The following is a 21,483-nucleotide window of genomic DNA, read 5'->3' on the forward strand; positions in this document are numbered from 1 at the left end:
CATCTTTATCAGCTTCTAGATTTTTTTTTATAGTAAGTAGATGTTAAGGTTAATAATTATGTCGAGTCATTTATAACAATTATTTATCAGTTCCCTTAAGAGAGGTCAATAATTAAGATTATATTACAACTCCTAATCAACATTTGCGTCTTTTTCTAATTAATTAAATGATAAATTCTGTTAAATATTCCGGGTGATGAAACCTTTTAATTTCGTATCCAATAGAAGTGTATGTTATATTTTTTTCTATCTTGTCTTTTATTTATTGATTACATTAAAATACAAATTTTTAAGGCGGCTAGAGGTAAAAAAATATATTAATAGTAAAAAAAAATATTTTTATAAAACAGCTAAAATATGTTGAGGAGTTATCTCGTCTGGAACCAATCTATTGCGATTACGATACGTTCCCGATTCAATTCCAATCAAACTTTGACTAACCTATATTTGTTCGGATCGGAACTGAACCGTATTTTGTCAACATATACCGATATGTCATAACCAAACCTAATTGTTAACTTTTATACAAGAATATATGATAACAGTGGCTATGATGAGGCTAAAATATACAAATTAAAAATAGATAAAAACAGCCTAATTTTATATAAACGAGAAACAGAAAACTGTCTATCTATACAAGAATTAAAAAAATCTTAGTAATAAATGTACGTGAGAAGGTCGTAGAGTAAGTTTGTAAGTTATTTTCAATCTGCACGTGCTTATACTTATACTATATGCCCCTCTGGGTAAGTACCACCCACTCATCAGATATTCCTGTGGTGACCACTTACCATCAGAAGGCCGAATGCACATCTCTAACTTATTTTATATAAAATAACGTGTTTATAATGTAACATTTAAATTTAGGTTTTTATAGTGGCGTGTTTAAGTTTTTTTGATACAAACTTTAAAAAAACCTTTTCGTAAAAATTGTAATATCTATATTTAATTTAACTATTAAAGTTAACGTAGGAATGCCAACAAAGACCATCTTTATGCTATTCATGTTTAATAAAGTTCGCATTCAATCGACCTTTCTCCGCCCGAGCGTATTAAAATTTCAAATTATTTCGAACTTTCGTCCCATTTCAGAGTTTCATTTTCGTAAATATGAACATCGTTCCAATATTGGTGACTTCGTAAATATATTATATAGTTTGACTGCTGGGTGGTCTAGTAACTAGATTATCTGCCCCCATTGCCCGGGGCTTAAAAGATAGGGCGTAACCCTGGAGCTGTGAACGCGTGAGGTGAGGACGTCGCGTATTCTATATCCGATGGCCCGGAGGCGAATGGCAGCCGAGATGACCACGTACTGCGGTACGCACTAGTAAGGATTTTAAGGCTCAAGATCACTTTCCAACCACCCCCGAGGTAAGCTCCTCCGAAGCACGAGCACAGCATAGCACAAAACGTTATATATATTTGCAACATGACCCCGCAGCCTCTTCGTAATTTTCAATATAACCCGGAATTAGCGCATTGGCAGTGGTTCGTGCCCCGGAAATCACGTGAAGCATTTGGTTCTCGTTTGAATTGGCTTCGGTCATGCTTACCATATTATATAATGTATCGGTCTTATCAGATATTATATAAGTGAGGAAATAGAGCCTGTACCTTTTGCTCAAACACAGTAGTATAAAATATCCTCTTATTCTAGCCCTGGAGATTAGTAGTCGAAATGTGGTAGAAATACGTTATTATAATTGTAGACTAACGTCTAATAAATAAGCTGTCCAACTCCATATAAAGTAAAGTAACAGCTGTTTACTTCACTGCTGTATGGATGGTGGATATACTTGTGTCAGAAGTGAAATTAGACACATAACCACGATATTTTCCTTCACCACCGAACACGAAGTGAATTATAAAGGCAAATAAGGCTCATGAAAATTCAACGTTTTATAGGTTTGACTCCACGATCATCATTAAAGATTCTCAATTAAGATTCAAACCAAACTTCAAACAGGGTCATTTATTATTGACTCACCCAATGTAAAAGACCTGTATTTCTATATGTAGTATTAAGAATCACTTTAGATACAATCCCAAAAGACACGCACTTAGAAAAGGCAAACAACTGAACGACTGACTGATAATTGCTAGTTTCGTATAATTTCATCATATTTATGATAAACATTTAGAGTAATTAATTTGGAAATTTTCAAGTATTTCTGTTTAAGTTCTTCAAAAAAAGGTGTTCCAGCTATTCGCAACATCCTAACAAAGTAGAAGTTTTCAATGCCATTGCTAAAACCAATAATTATATATTTTACACTTATTTTTCATGCCTTTATAAATATATTGTTTTATTTGCATTTCTAATAGCGCACCCTCACCCTTATCCAAAATTCAACATTTGAAAGTTTTAACGGAATAATTCTTACCGGTTAAATATTAAAATCGTCCAATATTTAGCTAGGTATTTTAAGATATAGTATTAACGTGGAAAAATAATATGCATGTTTGTATATAATATATTTTATTTTATTTAACTTTTGTTCTGCACACCTTCTGGCAACCGATTGTATTCATTAAGGTAGGCTGATAGAGAATAAAGTATCTTTGTGATTTCAATTTGTTGTGCAATCAATTATAAAAACCTTTTAGCAAATTTATAACCTAATAATTAGATATCTTATTCTGACAACTATATATTAATTACGATAAGTATTATTAATGTATTAAATTATATATACTTTTATTTATAAGCTGTTCCCTGCGTTGAAGCACAAAACTTCACTCACACCTTGCCTTTATATAAATAAAAAAATAAATAAAATTTGTCAGATTGTTTAAGGTTTATTGTTACTGCTCCATTTCTCATGTCCAACTTATATAGTAACCATTAATCTTCCCTAATAAATGCTATTTATTGAATTTTTGTATTAATCAGAGTAATCGTAGTATTATATATTGATATATTTACATATTATTGCGTTTAAACATATTCACTTTCTAGGTCTATAACATATATATTCTATAGATACAAACATTTTTATCATTATTGTAATTTATTTTGGTATTTTACTACATCTGATTTTTTAGGTGATTTTTAGCCCTTGAAGGTTTTATATTATTTTGCCATTACTTTTCCTTACATTACCTTGGGAACTAAGAATTTATGTCCCTTGTGTCAATAGTTACAATGGCTCACTCCCACTTTAAAACTTAGCACAGCAATATTAAGTATTCTTGTATAGCGATAGAATGCGTGATAAAGTTTATGCCCAGGTGGGCTTACACAAGATACTAACACCAAGTGAAATTTAAACGACAAATATTATTGTTTGAATACTCCTTATTTTTCGAATATTTCCATGATGTCAATACCTTTTTTATTATCCGAGAGAAGATTAACTCAGCTTTAGATTTGGCACGAATGATAAAAAATCTTTTAGATGGCGCCGAAACAAAGTGTCTGTAATTCCGTAATTATTAAGAACTAAACAGTGTTTATCAAGGATTTTTTTTATTAAGCTGTTATAATAATATTGTAGACTTAATATTAAAATGTGAAAAGTTCTTATTTGTTCACAATTTATTGCCGAGCATTTCAAAAAGGTATTACATAAAATAATATTTTTGTAGACGTCTTAAATATTTCGCCAGTTTTCGTACGATTAGTTTCGCCTTAACTTACCAAACAGCCGTACCGCTCCATTTTTTTTTTTTTTTTTATATCGCCGGGAGGGCAAATGACTCTACTCCACCTGATGGTAAGTGGTAGTAGAGTCCAAACGCGACGACGGCCAGTACAGACGGGAAAAACGTTCTGCACTAGCCGCCTTCGCCTTGCCGGCCCGCAAGATGCCTCTTCACGCCTCGTTTGAAGGAACCCGGGTTGTAAGAGGAGGGGAATACGTGAGCTGGTAAGGAATTCCATTTTTTGGAAGTGCGACAAAGAAAGGAGTTGCCAAATTTCTTTGTTCGCGATGGAATTGATGTCACAGTTAGGCGGTGACATCGAGAACCAGCTCGCGTGGACTTAAGAAGGAAGGGGGAAGCAGGAATTAGAGAGAATAATTCCTCAGAGCACTCGCCGTGATACAGTCGATAGAAAGCGCTCAGTGCTGCTATCTCACGACGCAATTGTAAAGGTTCAAGGGTGTTTGTGACCTTTACGTCGCCAATAATGCGTACGGCACGTCGCTGCAACCGGTCCAAGGCCTCAAGTAGGTACTTAGCGGAGCCATCCCAAAGGTGCGAGCAATATTCCACGCAAGACCCTACCTGTGTTTTGTACAGCAGGCACAGTTGTTGTGGCGTGAAAAAGCGCCGCACCTTGTTCAGAACTCCGAGTTTCCGTGAAGCTGTTTTTATAACAGCCTCGATGTAATCCCTTGGACTAAGGTCGCAGCGAACGTCAATCCCCAGCATGGCGATTTTGCTTTGCATCACCAGCGGAGTACCACAGAGGGAGGGAAGAGGGGAAAATGTTGACTTTTTCACCGTGAGAGCGCATACCTGTGTTTTCTTGGCATTAAACTCAACAAGATTATCAGAGCCCCATTTGGCGATGAGATCTAACGTCCTATCGAGTTCAATGACAAGATTCACCCGCCTCTCCTCAGTTTCCGCCCGCCCAGCCACTGCGCGTCCGTGGTATCCACCATGCACTGTACTATCATCTGCATAGCAATGTATGTTCCCAAGGGAGAGCATATCATTGATATGCAAAAGAAAGAGTGTGGGAGATAGCACAGATCCCTGGGGGACCCCAGCATTCACTACATAGAATTGTGAAGCGCAACCATCTACTAAAACACGAAGGCTACGCTTGTGTAGGAAGCTGGCAATCCAGGTGCATAGCTGAGCAGGCAGACCATATGCCGGTAGCTTGGAGAGAAGACTTCTGTGCCAGACCCTGTCGAAAGCCTTGGAGATATCGAGGCTGACAGCCAACGATTCTCCATGCTTGTCGATAGCTTCACCCCAGAGGTGTGTTACGTACGCCAGAAGATCACCTGTGGACCGTTTTGGTCGAAACCCGTACTGACGATCATTAATTAGACAGTGATCTTCTAGGTAATGGATCAGTTGGTTGTTTAAAATCCGTTCCATCACCTTACAAAGTACTGAGGTGATAGCTATTGGCCGATAATTTGCCGGGTCAGACCGATCCCCTTTTTTGTGAACCGCTTGCACATTAGCTCTTCTCCAAGCCTCCGGCACACTTCCCGAAGAGAGAGAAAGTTGGAACAGGCGCGTTAACACAGGAGACAGCTCCGCTGCGCACTTCTTCAGCACTATGGCTGGTATTCCATCGGGACCGCTAGCTTTCCGTACATCAAGTGATTGCAGCTCCGCACGCACATCACGTTGCCTGATTTTAATGTCAGGCATCGTATGGCCACATGCAGGTATTGTAGGTGGCAGTGCACTACAATCATCGATGACGGAATTGTCGGCAAAGAGTTTAGCCAGGAGATCAGCTTGCTCTTGCGGACTGTGAGCTAGCGATCCGTCCGGATTTCTGAGCGGTGGCAGCGAAGGTTGGCAGAAATTGTTTTGCACAGACTTGGTCAGACGCCAGAAGCTACGGGAGCCCCTAGGATGCGAAACAAGGTCATGACCAATCTGTACAATGCGCTGTGCATCCGCTCTCGTGTATGCCTTTCTACAGGACTTGGAATTTTTATTATAGTTTGCTTTCAGTGAGTCAATGTTAGATGCCCCGCTAATGCAGCCGTTGATCCACTTGCGATATGCCGCCTGCTTAGCTGATACAGCATCGGCACATTCACGAGTGAACCAACGGTTACGCGTACTCCTACTGACGAGATCTGAGCTAGGAATGTAGTATTCCATTCCCAGCATGATCTCGCCAGCAACAGCAGCGGCACTAGCTGTCGGGTCATTCCCACTGAAGCAACGTTCCTTCCAAGGGACCGACGCATAGTAATCGCGCATACCGTCCCAATCCGCCGACTTATAGTGCCAAACGCGACGTTTGCATACCGCTAGTGGCGGCAGCTTGGCCTGTGGCACTCTGGTAGAAATAAGGCTGTGATCCGAAGAGCCAAGAGGAGCCTGAACCACAACCTGATATTCCACCGGGTGAGAAGTCAGCAGAAGGTCCAGTAGAGAAGGTGCTTGCCCATCAATGTCTGGGATCCTGGTGGGCTGATCAACCAGTTGGGTCAAGTCATGTGTGAGAGCAAAAGCATGAGCAGTCCTTCCAGCATGGTCAGTTTTGAGGGATTTCAACCAGGATTCGTGGTGAGCATTAAAGTCCCCCAAAAACACCAATTCCGCGTTAGGAAATTGCTCTTGCGCAGCATCTGCCACCCGACTAAGATGGTCAAATAATCGGCTTGTCTCCAAGTCACCATTGTGGGATCTGTAGAGGCACACGTAGACTCGGCTCTGACGAACCAGGTCCACACGTACCACCAACATGGAGAAGGAGGGGTCCTCCAAGCAGCGCAGTCGGTGACAGCAAACATCCGTCCTGACGAACAAGCATACTCCGGCTTTCGCTTTGAAGGATTCTTCAAGCGTGTAGCCGGGATAATTAAGGATTAATTAATAATAAATCCATTATATATTAGTAGATATATCATACTAAAAATAAAAATAATAAAATGAAAATTATATATTCTTAAATATTGTTGCGTTCAATATAATGCATCATTATATATATAATGATGATATCATATATAATAAAAAGAAATTGCGTTTTTTGAAAGTAATAGTTCCATCGTTCAAGGTTTTACATTTTTACTCAATCTTATTCCTTAAGTATTTTGTTATGACGTTCATCATTGTTACAATCATTTATTATTTGATGTGGCTAAATAGAATAGAGACCGTGCTTTACATTGTAATCACATGTAAGATAAATAGTTGTAGCAGGTTTGTTGTGTCTGTTGTTCTCATAAATACCTCAAACAATAAAACTTCAACAAACCTGAAACCCTTATGACAAGCTAAAGAATTCTCAAGGAATGATTGCATGAAGCAGGCAGTAAAAAAATTTTCCTACAGGTTTTTTGGTATTCATTAAGATGATAAAATGGCATAAGGGCGCATGCTGATGAGTGAATATTATGGTCAAAATGATTAATTAATAATATCGTATATATTTGTCATTTCCTAACATAAAATAAGTCAGTTTATTTTTTTCTAAACCGTTAGTCACTAGAAATGTAATAATAACTCGAATCTTAGACACTTTCTTCGATTCAAAGTAAATTTTCTTCGAGGTAAATGATTTTGTTGCGGAAAATTTAATATGCCAGACATTTATTGATCAAAGCTACTTTAATAACCTAAGAGTTTTATGTTCTTACAAAAAATGAATTGATACAGTTCCGAAAAATATATTTACTTCTTAAGTAAATATTTCAGTTAATTTGATTCAAAATCAACAAAAAGTCAACAGCCTCTTGATGTCCTTCTGCTAAGCCTTCTCTCCGCTTAAAGAGTATGGTTAGAGATTATTATACCACGTTGCTCCTACGCGTGTTGTTGGATACACTTATAGAATTATTTAACAAAATCCCGTTTATCTCATGTTATTTATCGAGAAATGTTTCTTATTTGTAACGCTCTCGTCATGGAGCGATCTCGACGCTGTCATTCCCCATCTGATATATGAAATCGGAACTTTAATAATAAAAATACTGATAACGTGATTCATTCGTTGCATTATTACATGACTACTATTAGTTCAAACCCGGGATGTCAAACCTGCATGTGACGGACGAAAATCTACGTGTGTATCTTCTTAGAGCAGTGTGGTGGAATAAGTTCTAAACCTTCTCATCAACATAAGAAAAGTTCTTAGCCCAGTAGAATATTTACAGACTATTAATTTTCACTGTACCAATAAGTGTGCCCGTAAATTTAACAGTTTAGAAAAATAGTAGCTCTACGTATGTTTATTACAATGATCTCTTGGGAACTTAAATAAAATGAAAGGATCGGAAACATTTAACTTTTAGTTCCGAAGTAAAAGTTTCGATCACGTATTTTATTTTGAACTCCGTGGTCGCTCGCTTACAAACTTTTATATAATTTAGATGTTGTACATATTATTTATATTTAAACTTTTTCTCATAATGTGCTGAGAAAATTACGTTATAATTTACTTTAAAATAAATGTATTTTAATCCTAATAAATTTTACTTATGCTGTCCTTTCTGACTGATCTTTTCCAAAATGGCCAATCTCAAGAAACATTCGCCAACTGCGCAGGACAGCACAAACCCAGGTGCAAAGCACAACTATTCCTCCACTATCATAGGTCGAAGGGACAGCAATTTGACTCGACGGCTAAGAGTTCAGGCACATGATCCACGACTTTACGTGCTTTCTGAGGCACAGGAGTTTACAAACTTCCATCTCTCAGACTGCTACTCACGGGCTGTTATTAAGAATCGTCGACAGAAAAACCCAGTATTTTTCATCACAGGTTTCATACCACGACCTCGAGATCTGCGTCTTTATATCTAACCATTAGACCGACGAGGCAGTCTGAATTTTGTTTATAGTTAAAGTTTAACGTTGCTACTCGTAACAACACTGGTCAGATAAAAATAATTGAAGTAAATAAATTTAAAAAGGAGCACCAAAGCTAATAATACGGGTTACACGTAAACATAATATATAATTCTTAAAAGTAATATTTTTAGTTTGTTGTAAATGAGATTTGCATTTAATTGTATATGATGATATAATATAACACATTAATTTTTTAATGCACCTATCACATATTCTGCAAAAATTAAAATGCAAATTCAATAATGTTTTAGTAGGATTTTCACAGGAGTTCAATTGTTCAATTAAATAAATGTAATCTGTTAAATTATTGTGAGTTAAAATTGCATTAAATTGTATAAAGGAATATAATATAAGGCATTCTTTTATGGTAATAATCCTTATCAAGCTTAGTTCATAAATCCAAAAAATCTATATCATATATATACTATATCTACTTAATAAAATGCCTGACTGACCCGCACTGGCTGACGTACAGCCTAAGCCAATAATAAGATGTCTAAAGAGAGGTCTAATAAGATGAAATTTTGCACATTAATTTCTTACGAAACGTAGGTGAACACTAAAAAAGGTTTTTCAAAATTAGCCCCTTAAGAGATGAAATAAAACCTTTGGAAATATGGAAATTGGTATTTAGACTTCTGTTTATGATTACAAGACATTTTTAACAATTCATTAAATAAGAGGGTAAAATTGGAATTAGGAACTTAGGCTTCTGCTTAAGAGTAAAAATCAGTTACTACATTGTTATGGAAAATTTATCACTTACGAGGGTGAAATTGGCGATGAAAATTTATAAAAAAGTTTGCCATTCTTGATGATGTGATGTATGATTATATATAAATGTGGAAATCGGTGTTTATGCTTCTGAAGAATGAATAAAATCCTATTTTCAATCCAAGCCAAGCTTCCATTCCGTTGGTTATAATAACCGTTGACCGACGTTCCTACACGTCCCAAGGTCAGTCTTTCACAAAATTAGACTTTAACTTCCAGCTTAAGCTTTTTCACATGGTCAAATTTTTGTCACGTTTGCTCGAGTCGAGGATTTTGTAGTTGTGAATATATTGAGTCTCAAAACTGATGAACAACAGTCATTTTTTTGTTTTATATTATTTAAGTAAAATTGAGAGTATATGCAAAGTTACCAAAAAACGCTAATATTTAAGAAAATTCAGTTGATTCCGATGGGGTATCATTGAGTACACGGCTGGTTATAAAAATAAAATATTAGTGTCATATTTTATGGAAATTTATACACAGTAAGCGATATTGTTAAAGTTAAATTAATTCTCTACGGCACTATTGTCATAGACTAAACAAATTACATTTATATTGTACAGACTGTAATATGAGTCAAACAATTGAATTTTCAAATCAAGTTTCTATATTCATCGAACAAGCTACATATTAATAATGTGATATGAATATTTGCTATGTTTTGTTTAGTTAACAAATAAATAAACTCAATAGTAAGGATTATGTGGAAAAGTGAAGAAGGAAAAAATTACAAAGCTACAAATTATAAAAATCGATTCGAGTCGTTCCGCCAGTAAAGTTAAGTTTGGTTCGTTCTGCCAAAATAAACAAATTTTTTGCCTTCTTCCTTTCCCCCGTTATATATATTTTTGATAAAACGATTATTATCACAGTTACGGCTACAATTGAGTATATAGTAACTATTAAATTTATAGTTTAATTATGTAGTTTAACATAGTTTTAAGGATAAAGTGTTACTAACAGTAATATAGGAAGAAATTTGTAATTTTTTGCTGTATCTCAATTGTATGGACTTTTGTTGTCTGAAAATAAATGATTATTGTTATTATTACTCACACATAGTACTAATTAAAATATAGTCTTCAATTTGAGAACATTTATACGCTTGAATATATTGTAAAAATATAACATTTTTATTCTACAGACTAAAAATTATATTAAGTACAATTGTGCTATTCTTTAATAATTCACTGCGAACGAAAGTTTTTTAATTTAAAATTCAATTTTTTTATAGAATACTTTTACACAATTGAGTATAAATTGATATTCATGGTACATCGCGACAAAATTACTTATTAATTGAAGATTTGTTTAAATTACTTTTTTATTGTATGTAGGCAGATTGACAGGTGGTGACCACTAACCAGTGGTGAGCACCTCTCATAGAAATTGTTAATATTTCTTACATCGCCAATGCGCCAGCAACCTTGGGAACGAAATGTTATGTCCCTTGTGCCTGTAGACTGACTCACACACCCTTCAAACTGGAACGCAGCAATAGTAAGTATTGCTGTCTAGCGACAGAATATCTTATGACTATGACCCAGACTTGCACAAAGCCCTACCACCTAGTGACTTAGAGTGAGCCAGTGTAATTACAGGCACAAGGGACATAAAATCTTAGTTCCCAAGTTTGGTGGCACATTGGCTACGTAAGCGATGGTTGACATTTCTTACAATGCCAACGTTTGGTGACCACTTAACATCAGGTTGCCCATATGCTCGTCCGCCTTCCTATACTATAAAAAAAAGTGGTATACTATTTGATGCTTGTATTCTTGAAATGTTATAATCATTATGCTTAATGCCGCATACCACTTTCTAAATTCACGACCGTTTCCTCGTGTGAGCTTCGAATTTGATTTTGTAGAATATCCCTACCTAATATACCCGAAACATACCTCAGAGCACGTTCGTAAAATGGCAGAAAGTGATATTCGATATTATCTAAAATCACTGCAAATATAACATTTAAAAGAAATTTTGTTTGTCGACGACCGACCGACACCAACAGTAAGTCGATTATCAACATTTCAAGAGTGAGATACGCAATTAGTTCTTACAGAATCGCTCTGTGCTAGTGAAATTTACCGATGTCTACGTATGTGTTTCATTATATTAGTAATACTAAGCTTTCGATTCCACGATATATTTTTTAATTTTTCACACAATAATCTTTCTTTATTTATGTACCTATTAAAAAGGTTTTTGTTATATGTGTTTACGCTGTACTAATATCGGGGGATCAAAGGGTTAAAACTAAGGAAGAGCTTTCCATCGTTCACATTATAATTTATTTTATCTGATCATTTTAAGAAACACTTTCAAATTATATATATTCAATAGCGAATCTAGATAGCGCGATTCAGGAAACTGACAGATTTTATTAACGCCATCTATTGCTACCGAATAGTAATACAAGCTATTACACAATATGTTTTTCCTTTAATATAAGATTTATGTACACCCTTATTCTACTTGTGCGAAGTTAGGACGGGAGAGTTGCTAGTTTGTAATAAAATATAAACAAAATCGTGATATGTCACATGATTAACTATTTATTCTCTTAATCTTAAAACCTTACTATCTTTTTTTTTATTAAAAAAATAAAATTCAAATTTCGAACACCAGCCAATTCAACTAAGAGATCTCATAAGATTTTAATAATGGAATAACCATAAAATGAATTGTATATTACTCTATGAACGACTTGCATTTTTAACCGCATTGTAAAGAACATTTGTGTTACGTCCACTAGCAATATATTTGACCTTCTTTCAAAGCAATCTCGCCTTACATAAGTCTGTTTGTTGTAGGGATCGACCTAGAAATGTTTATCAGTATAGGAGATAGTAGCTTTTTAAATGTACGAGAAAACGTGAAAATTGCAAATATTTCAGATACGTAAAACCTCTTTCGAATCAATAAGACTATAATTTTAAGGTGAATTTTGAGTGCATCGTTTCTATGTGCAACGTTTGAGTGAAACGTTTCAGTACTTTTAGTTTTTTTTTTGTAATCTTGTTACTGATTTAAATCTAGGAACTTAATTTTTATTTTATATTTTTATTTCTTGATTCTACTACTAATAAAAACGTCGCAAAAATATATGTAGATTATAAACATAGATGATAAAAAATGTAATTAGTATTCGATAATATTAATTTATGATATATAATTAAATAATGCAATTATAATAATTTCATTGTATTTAACGTACTTATGTAATTTAATTTGGTAGAAAATTGTAACTAATTGCCAGAACTGATTGGTAATTGACGAACCGGTGGGTACTTTAAAATTTAATTCATTAGTGCCCGAAGGGGAATTATTAAATAGGGTATATTCAACTATATATAAATTTTGTAACTAAATAATTAAGCGACATAACATCAAACTTGTGTTTGCCTTATTAAAACATTAAATGTTTTGAATAGAACGCTATCGTAAATAAAACATGGCGATTGTGAAATCTGCTATAAAAAGTAAGTGGAAAATATACCGTGTCTGTTTCGCGAGAACGCATTTTAAGCACCACAATAAAGTACTTGTAGCACCACAGGCGTTTACCTATATTCAAGTTATATTTTTTTATATAATTTTGTTTGTGAATATGCGATGCGAATGCTATTGAGTGTGCTACGTTCTTGGATAAAATGGTTAATAAAATGGTATGAACATCATTTTTTTTTGTCTGTTAACACTTTTATTTTCATAATAAAACGAATTTAAGAGAAGTTTTAAAAATCGGTACCTTTATCTTAAATAACTATTAAATTAATTCGTGCTGTAACAAACATAAAAAAACTCACAAAGGCTTGTTAATTATTTTAATAAATGTAAATCAAAATGACAGTTTGAAAACTGACGATTCATTTCTCATGTTGTCATTGCACTGCCAACCATGAGATCTACGACGTATTCTGTCTGTAATACAGACACACACAGCCTTCGAAGTGGCACACAACGATACAAAGTTTGTATTTTTCATTGGATTAATAAATGAATGGGGTTACCTATCCTGACACGCTTGCACAAATACATATTTAAATCAGTGTTGTGGGTTTCAAGTATTTTTATTTGTATTCCACAAACGTGTTGTTCGTACGTTTGGTGTATCTTAAAAATGCAGGCAGCATTTTTATCACCAGGCAGCATCACAATTTGAGATTCAGGATAAAAAAATTGAAAGTGATATAATATTCATATGCAATATAATTTTAAATAATTCAAGTAATGTATATATTAATATTTTATAATAAATCAAATTATCGACGACAACCAACGACCACTTAGCTGATACAGCAGTTTTTTTTCAGGTCTAAAACATATCTTTCTGAAATTGTTTATTGGTTAAATGTTGGACAATCATTAAGCATCATGCAACATGTAACGTGCAAATATAAAATATACTAAGCAAAGATCTTGAATATGACATTGAAAATGCCGCAACACAGATCCATATAGGAGTTTGATTAATGCCATGAAAAAATATTAATATTTTTTTAAGTATTAAAAATATTGTTGGTCAATATTTCATCTAGTACTCTCGCGAAGGAATGTGTACTTTATAAAACGGTTTTATATTATTTAATTAACTTACCTGTAAATTTTCCCTTTGTGTTAAGAAAGAAGAGAAATAAATATAATATCATTTTATCCATATCAAAAGAAGACAATAATAATACAGACACTTTTAAGATTTATTCTACGAAATTCAACAAAAATTACGACATTTTTCAAATTTAACGTCTCCGATTCAGCTTATTTGAAATTTTACATGCGTTAAGTGTCATTTCCGATAGGGTGTCTTGTCTTAAGTGACAGTTACCTTGGACTTAATTTAAAACCCTTTCTTACAACCTTTTACAATTGACATTTGAAATTGGAAACGTGTGGAATAGCGACGTCTGAATCAAATCCAGTAAAAGTGTGCCCTATACATTTTGACCAAAGTAATATATTTTTACCATAGGCATTCAACTTATTATATATAATCAATTGAAGTTAACAAATCATTAATAAAAATATAACTAAATTAACAAACATTTCAAATATAAAAACATATCATATACACTATTAAATAAAAAAGTACTTTTATAGTTTACAACGAACTTTATAAATTCAACAATCGTTAGTTAACCTGACATTTAGATTGTGATGCTGCGTGGAAGTAAAAACACGCAGGCATACAAAAAAACATAAATCTTACGGACAACATTTCTTTGGATTTTATATACGGAAAATAAATTATTCATAAAATCGAACATAATGCATTATTTTTTGTCTTAAAACTTGTGCCATATAAATTTATAGCATCCCCGTAACTCCCTTGTTAATCTATCCAAAGACTCTTTACGGTGTGAAGACAAATTGAATGTTCCCACGAATAAATGTGTATTCGTATTTGATAGCCTGGATTGCAACATAACAAACTATTTTTACCTTCTAACTTAAAGCTTTCATAGATACATAAATTGAATTATTATAACAAAGCTTACAAAACGCGGTCTAAGTAAGCCGGTCAGAAATTATTTATTAAACTGGTGATATAGTTTTTAATGACCAAAGCGAGGATTACGGGCCGTAACTAAGGCTAGAGGTATACATAAATTATGCATTCATAATAAAGTAAAATCGTTTTTTTTTTCAGGTTTGATATATTGGAGAGACCAGATAAAGACAAGGTCAGTCAAATTAATTTTCGTATATAGTAATAATTAGCGAGTAGTTTCGTCGTGTCTCGTGAAACCAGTATTATGGTCACGGAATTAGAGCCAAAATCCAAAAAATTACGTATGTAAAGCCTTACTTAAAATAATGAATACAAATTATTCATCTTCTGTCAAATCAGTCTCGTATAAAAAAGATGACACATATGATAAACAATTATTTGTTTCAGCCTTAGAACGTTATCTAGTAGTAAGTATTTAGTAAATCTATTTTTAACCAATAAGTCCGATAAATTATAATATAATAATTAAAAATAATATATTCTAATTAATATAATATATTATTCGTACAAAGATTAGTTCATCAGGACGCACACGTTTTCACGCTTGCCGCGTCAATAAAATTTAATATTATGAATAAAATAAAATTTAGAAATTTAAAAAATGTTTAAGCAATTTCAACCACCAGACACCGGGCTCCTACTGACTGACTAAAAGATTATATATTATAAACTTAAAACTTCTTCGAATAGCGTTGCATCATCTACATAGTATGAGCTTAAAAAAAATGACGCCTATGTATTAGTATGGAGTTATAATCTGATTTTGTATTTAATATAATATGTTCAGTCCGCACGATCGAAGTGTAAAGCATTGAGCGCCGGATTTAATCTCATTTTAATGAGAAGCTGTAAAGTTTTCGTGTGTCGAAGGTATTATAGACACACAAAAGCGCACCTTCTATTTAACATCATGGTTAATACCTACATACTGATGTGGCTATTTTACCACGAATATTGAAAATGAAATATTTCATAGAAATCAAAATTCAAGGGATATATTATAACCTTTTGAGCACAGCGTTACAAATGTTTATCAAGTTAGACAACAAACTTAATATTTAACACCCACAACAAATGGTGATCCATTAATACAAGTTAAAACTAATAAATAAATATGGAGTAAAATAAAAAAAAATATTTAGTATTTTTTTTATTAAAATTAAATAAATAGTATTTAAGAAAAATACACTTCTGATGTACATAACTATATACTTGGAAGGTCTTTGTGCAAATCGATCTGGGTAGGTGCAAGCCACAAGGGACATACCAACTTAGTTCCCGATGTTGGTACTGAATTGGTTGATGTAAGGTATTGTTAATATTTCTTACTATACCAATGTTTTTAAAGTGATGGCGACCACTTACCATCATGTAACACCTACCTAATACAATAACAAAGTTCTTCTTTATTACTAACGAATAACATAGCACTATAATTTATAAAAATATTATAGAATGAAATTAGGTCGCGATGAACCATGAACTTAAATAATAATAGTCCTCCAGACCGATTTTGGCCACGGCGGCCAATTTCAAGAGAGATTAGCCAACTGCGCAGGCCGTATTATAGTGCACAAGTGTGTACGCAAAGACAGGTGCACTCTCTATTCCCTAGCTCTCATAATCCGATGGGTTGGCAATCCGACTTGACCGGAAAAAGTTCAACCACAGAACCAAAAGCTTTACGTACTTTCCGAGGAACGGGAGTGTACACACTTCTAACTCCAGACTCCGGGCTGCTATTGAGAATAATTGTCGACAGAAAAACTTAATAACTTTTTATTGGCTTAACTTCGGATTTGAACCCAAGACCTCGAAGTCTGCAGCCTTACATCTAGCTACTAGATCTAGACTCTAGACAGACTCTTGAAGATCAATACTCACCTGCTTAAAAATATTCTATAACAAAATTAAATTTTAAAGTAAAAAACTTTTATTTGTAGAAAAAATTTGTACGTTTACTAAAAACTTGTTCCCTGGTATGGAACTAGAGCTCGCCTTCGACTCTGTTCGAAAAAAATATATAAGCAAACTTGAGAAATAGCAGAAGTATAATTACGCGATGTAAACTCAAACTTTTTTATTACATTATACTTGGCCGTAGCAAAACTTTTTACCCTTTTAGATAGTATCACCCCGCCTTAAAGTCACGCGGGAACTAAGTTTAACATTATATATAACTATGGATGTTGGACTATCTGCTTGAGATGATAGGCTGAAGAAGAATATTGATAGCTTTCTATACTAATGTTATAAATGGGAAAGTAACTCTGTCTGCCTGTCTATTTGTTACGCCTAAACCATTAAACCGATTTTGATGAAATTTGGTGTGAAGTTATCTTGAAGTTAAGGACATACGATTTTTTATACCTAGCGCTTACGGAAAAACTACATGTGAAAACTAGTTTGATATTATGTTTCAGTGGACGATTCAAAAGTGTTTGCCAGAGCCTAATTGCCTAAATATATTTTGATATTCAAATCGGTCTTAAAACAGCAATGTGAGATTAGACATTCCAAAAATAGCGAATGAATATAAATGATTACGTTAATATTTTTTATAATTAGATACGTACACTCAATATGTTTGTGTAAATACAGGCACAAGGGATATAACATCTTAGTTCCCAAGGTTGGTGGCGCATTGGTGATGTAAGCTATGGTTAACAATTCTTTCAATACCGATGCCAAAAAAAACCTAATGAGACGTAGAAATAACAATACCATCCAACCATCACTATTATATTTATAATACCCGAATTAGCCATTCATGAACCTTACTATTATGCATTAAAGAAAATGTAGTTAATTAAGATTTCCCACTGTAACAAAGATAATTAGAAACATTGAGTCTGGAAGATAATTCTTTTAACATTCCTATGCCTGTACCGGTCACAGGTTGAATGGTCGGAGAGATGGCATTTGTATCACTTTTGAATGTTCTCGTGAATTATATAGTAATTAGTTTCGATCTTTAATATCATAACAATAAATATAATCAGTATTGTAACAAGTTAAATGGTTTTTTTTTGATAAATTAGGAACGCGGGCTAACTGTCAATGATAGTCATTGTCCAGAGATTTATTAACCATTCCTTACATCGTTAATGCGCCGCCGAATTTTAGAACTAAGATGTTATGTCTCTTACACTGGCTCATTTACACATCAAGGAATACAACACTAAGCTAAGCATTACTGTTTGTCGGTAGAATATGTTATGAAAATAATATTTCCTCATTAAGATAAAGTTAGAAAGTTATATCCATTGTAACGATAACGCATATGTTAGTTCCCTCATAGCGCTTGTATATACAATATGTTTGTATGCCCCTATCTGGCATGAAGCTAATTACGTTCCATTTCGAATGTATTTATTCTAGTTTTCCGCCTCTTGTTTCACATTAACATTATTACGTCATAATAATACGTAGCGCGTTTTATAGTCACGTGATATCAAAGTTTACAAAAAGTATATCGAAGATCAATGTTACTGATAACGTAATAAATTAAATTCAAATTCATTTTAGATACAAAATTCGATTATATGATATTTCTGAAATGTGTTTGATTAATTTCATATTCATATTAAGATTAAACCAACTTATATATCTTCCCGCAGCTCATTAAGAGTTATTCAACTTAATTAATCATAATTGATTCGCCTTGTACGAGACATCATTAACTAATGAATTGAATTTATTAGTTATATAATAATTCCTTTGTATTAATATCCATTATATTCAAAAATTTAGAAGAAATAAGATACTGGACCTGTAAATACAGTGAGTTATTATTAACATACGGAAAAATACGATAAATAAATAAAGGCAAATACTGAAAAATAAACAGATCCTTACACTTATGTTATATACTAGTTTTAGTCCGCAGCTGCGCCTACGGTTTTATACTAGTCCCTTTTTTTGCAAATCCTCGCTAGTCAGTTACATTGTGTTATTTAATCCATAACTTTTTAGGCTATTTTATGTATTGAAATGGCTAATTTGAAGATATAAGACCAGCCCATTTGTTTAAACACCTACTAATGGTATAAACCACTAGCGGTGTTAAACCACTTTAAACACGACTATTTATAAACATAAGTTATTTTCTGTAATTATTTGTAATATTATGGTATACATGTAATACATATATATATATATATATATATATATAATCAATATGTGCCTTTTAATTCAACGCAGAATATATCACTATAAATAGAGAAACACAAATAATTATTTTTATTTAAATGTATTTTTAGTTAAAGTTTACATATTAATTTGGCCCCAAATATAGATAAAATAAAAAGCGTATCTGCACATACGATCATAAATAACATCATGATGACATATGTCGACGCATTACTCGACGAAACGGTTACAGAAACTATATAATACCTGGAGTTGGTTTCGCAAAAAGAGTTACATGTTCTTTTTAGAATCAGCCCTTTCCTTTATTATTTAACTTTGTGTAGCTCTAGGTTTATTATAAAAAAACTCTAGTTTCTTAGAACTCCATTACATTTGAGTTGAAGCTCACGGCGACTTATTTTCTTATTTCATTTCCAAACAAAACCTGCATAACTTTTACAAAAGATAATTCAACTTTTAAGAGTTTTCTTTAAAAACAATGGACATTGAGCACGGACTTTTCAAATTTTATTTTCATTACAAACAAGTCAAAGAAAATAATAGCAAATATAATTTGTCTCTCAGTTCATTTACTTTGGTATAAAAATTATTTAAACTGATTATGTTTATAATCAGATCAAGACAATTAAGAATTCAATTAATGACTTACAAAGAGAATAATTCGATAAAAAAAAAACCAATAATTGATTTATTGGTCCAGCTCAAAGCTCAAACCCGGCCTGGGTTCCAATTTTCAAGGTATGTCAGTCAGTATGTCAGTCCAAAAAGAAGGACAGTAGCCTTAAATTTAAACTCATTACCTTTGTGTTCACAATAAAAAAAAAACATAATACGGCCTCGATCACCTAAAATGTGGTAACAGAAAAAATAATACTGAATGATTACTTACCTACTAGACCAACGAGGTATTTATATAAATATAAATTATATAAAAGAAAACTTATTATGTATATATTATTCCCACAACTCAAAAAAGAAACCCTTCTTTTGAGGAGAATGAAAAATATAAAATGGTGTTCCATTGCAGATTGGTGAAATTCTTGCGGTTCTTTTCACTACCTAGCACAATCTTGTGATTTATATAATACAAATTAATAGAAAAAAAAAACTGTGATTCTTTTCTATACATAACACCTATTAGGAAACCATAGTTCTATCAATTTATACTATATTCCAAGTAAACAATATCAAAACGTTATATCAACTGGAGACTTACATCAAGTAGATTATGTACTTGTATTCTCAGTATACAAAGTTTCAAATTAATATACAGTTCAAATAACACGTGTATATATTGTAACCACAACAAGTGTTGACGCGGATCATATGTTTAAGCTGAATGGATCATTAATTTAACTCTCAAGGCTCAGAGAGAACAACGTAACTCACGTTGTTACTAAGCTTGAGGTCACCCATTCCGCCGCAACTAAGCTGGCAGCACAACTTATACGAATTCCATTATCCGATGTAGAAATATTATTTACTCATAATAATAAAACTGAAAACTTCTAATGGGTTCGGAAAAGAAACTAATCTTAGCCTCTAACGCAGCGGGTTTTCATCAGTTGTTTTCTGATCTAAGGTGTTTTTTTCCGAACCGGTGGTAGATTCTTGACAATCAGTAAGTTAATGTAATATTTCTATAATGAATAAATTTTTTTAACATTTCACTCTTTTTTTCAATTTAATAAAAAGATAGCCAGGATGCGATCGTTTCATTCCCAAAATAAGCTATCATTTATATACAAGAACATGTAATTCACATATGTCACGTCAATAGTCTAAATTTAAGTGGGAGAAACTACAAAATGCAGCTACTTATAATAAAATAATGTTAAATACCAAAACCTTCTTTAAAAATGCAACTTCTGTTATAAGTTTTATACATTATATATAATGGCATAGTACACTATTCATTTAAAAAAAACGTATTCACATTTAGTAATATAGATACAACTTACGAGTATGCTACAAAAAAAGTTAAACAAATTACTTACAACTATAAAAGAACGGCGCTTTAAGAGTACGCATTAAGAACTAACAAACGGAATACTTACGTGTAAATTATACGTTAAGTAAAGCTACTTTTACTCAAAAGGGAAATTGCAAACGTTAGTTACAAAAGTTTCTGCAATTAACTTAAGTTTGATGTAAAAAATGTAACAATTAAGTATTTTTTGGTGACTCTCTGAAAAATTTCAAACGGTTACCAACTTTTCTATTTGATTAAAATGAACAAAAATGTAGTTTATGTGCACTTTTCTAAATTTTTCGACATTTTGTTCAGCAATTTTGAGCAGAAAACTTGTGCACGTGACTGGAGTAAAAATATTTAAAACAAAACTAAGCAATAAATTTTGCAGAAAAACTTCACAGTTAATTTCGTTATATATTAAAATGGCTTGTTCATAATGCACTATTGGCCAAACATATAACCATATGTAAATACAATGTTATCTGCGAGCAATTTTGGATTGTGCTTTGCCCCAACCGTTCGCAGCTATGAGTTAAATTTCCAGATTTTGTTTTTG

At 33.0% G+C, this 21,483-nt stretch overlaps 1 protein-coding gene across 2 annotated transcripts in view; it reads left to right on the forward strand.

Moving 5' to 3' along the window:
• The window catches only part of LOC126774472 (prolactin-releasing peptide receptor-like), a 69,696-nt gene that overhangs the window by 17,161 nt on the left and 31,052 nt on the right, over nt 1-21,483 (forward strand). Inside the window, exon 2 of one of the 2 annotated variants that reach the window (XM_050496031.1) lies at nt 14,939-14,972. The exons of the other annotated variant lie outside the window; for it this stretch is intronic. The gene's annotated coding sequence lies outside the window, so the exon portion shown is untranslated. The remainder of the gene's footprint in view (nt 1-14,938; nt 14,973-21,483) is intronic. 2 annotated transcript variants of the gene reach the window in all.

This window comes from Nymphalis io, chromosome 16, assembly GCF_905147045.1.
Source record: "Nymphalis io chromosome 16, ilAglIoxx1.1, whole genome shotgun sequence".
NCBI lineage: Eukaryota > Metazoa > Arthropoda > Insecta > Lepidoptera > Nymphalidae > Nymphalis > Nymphalis io.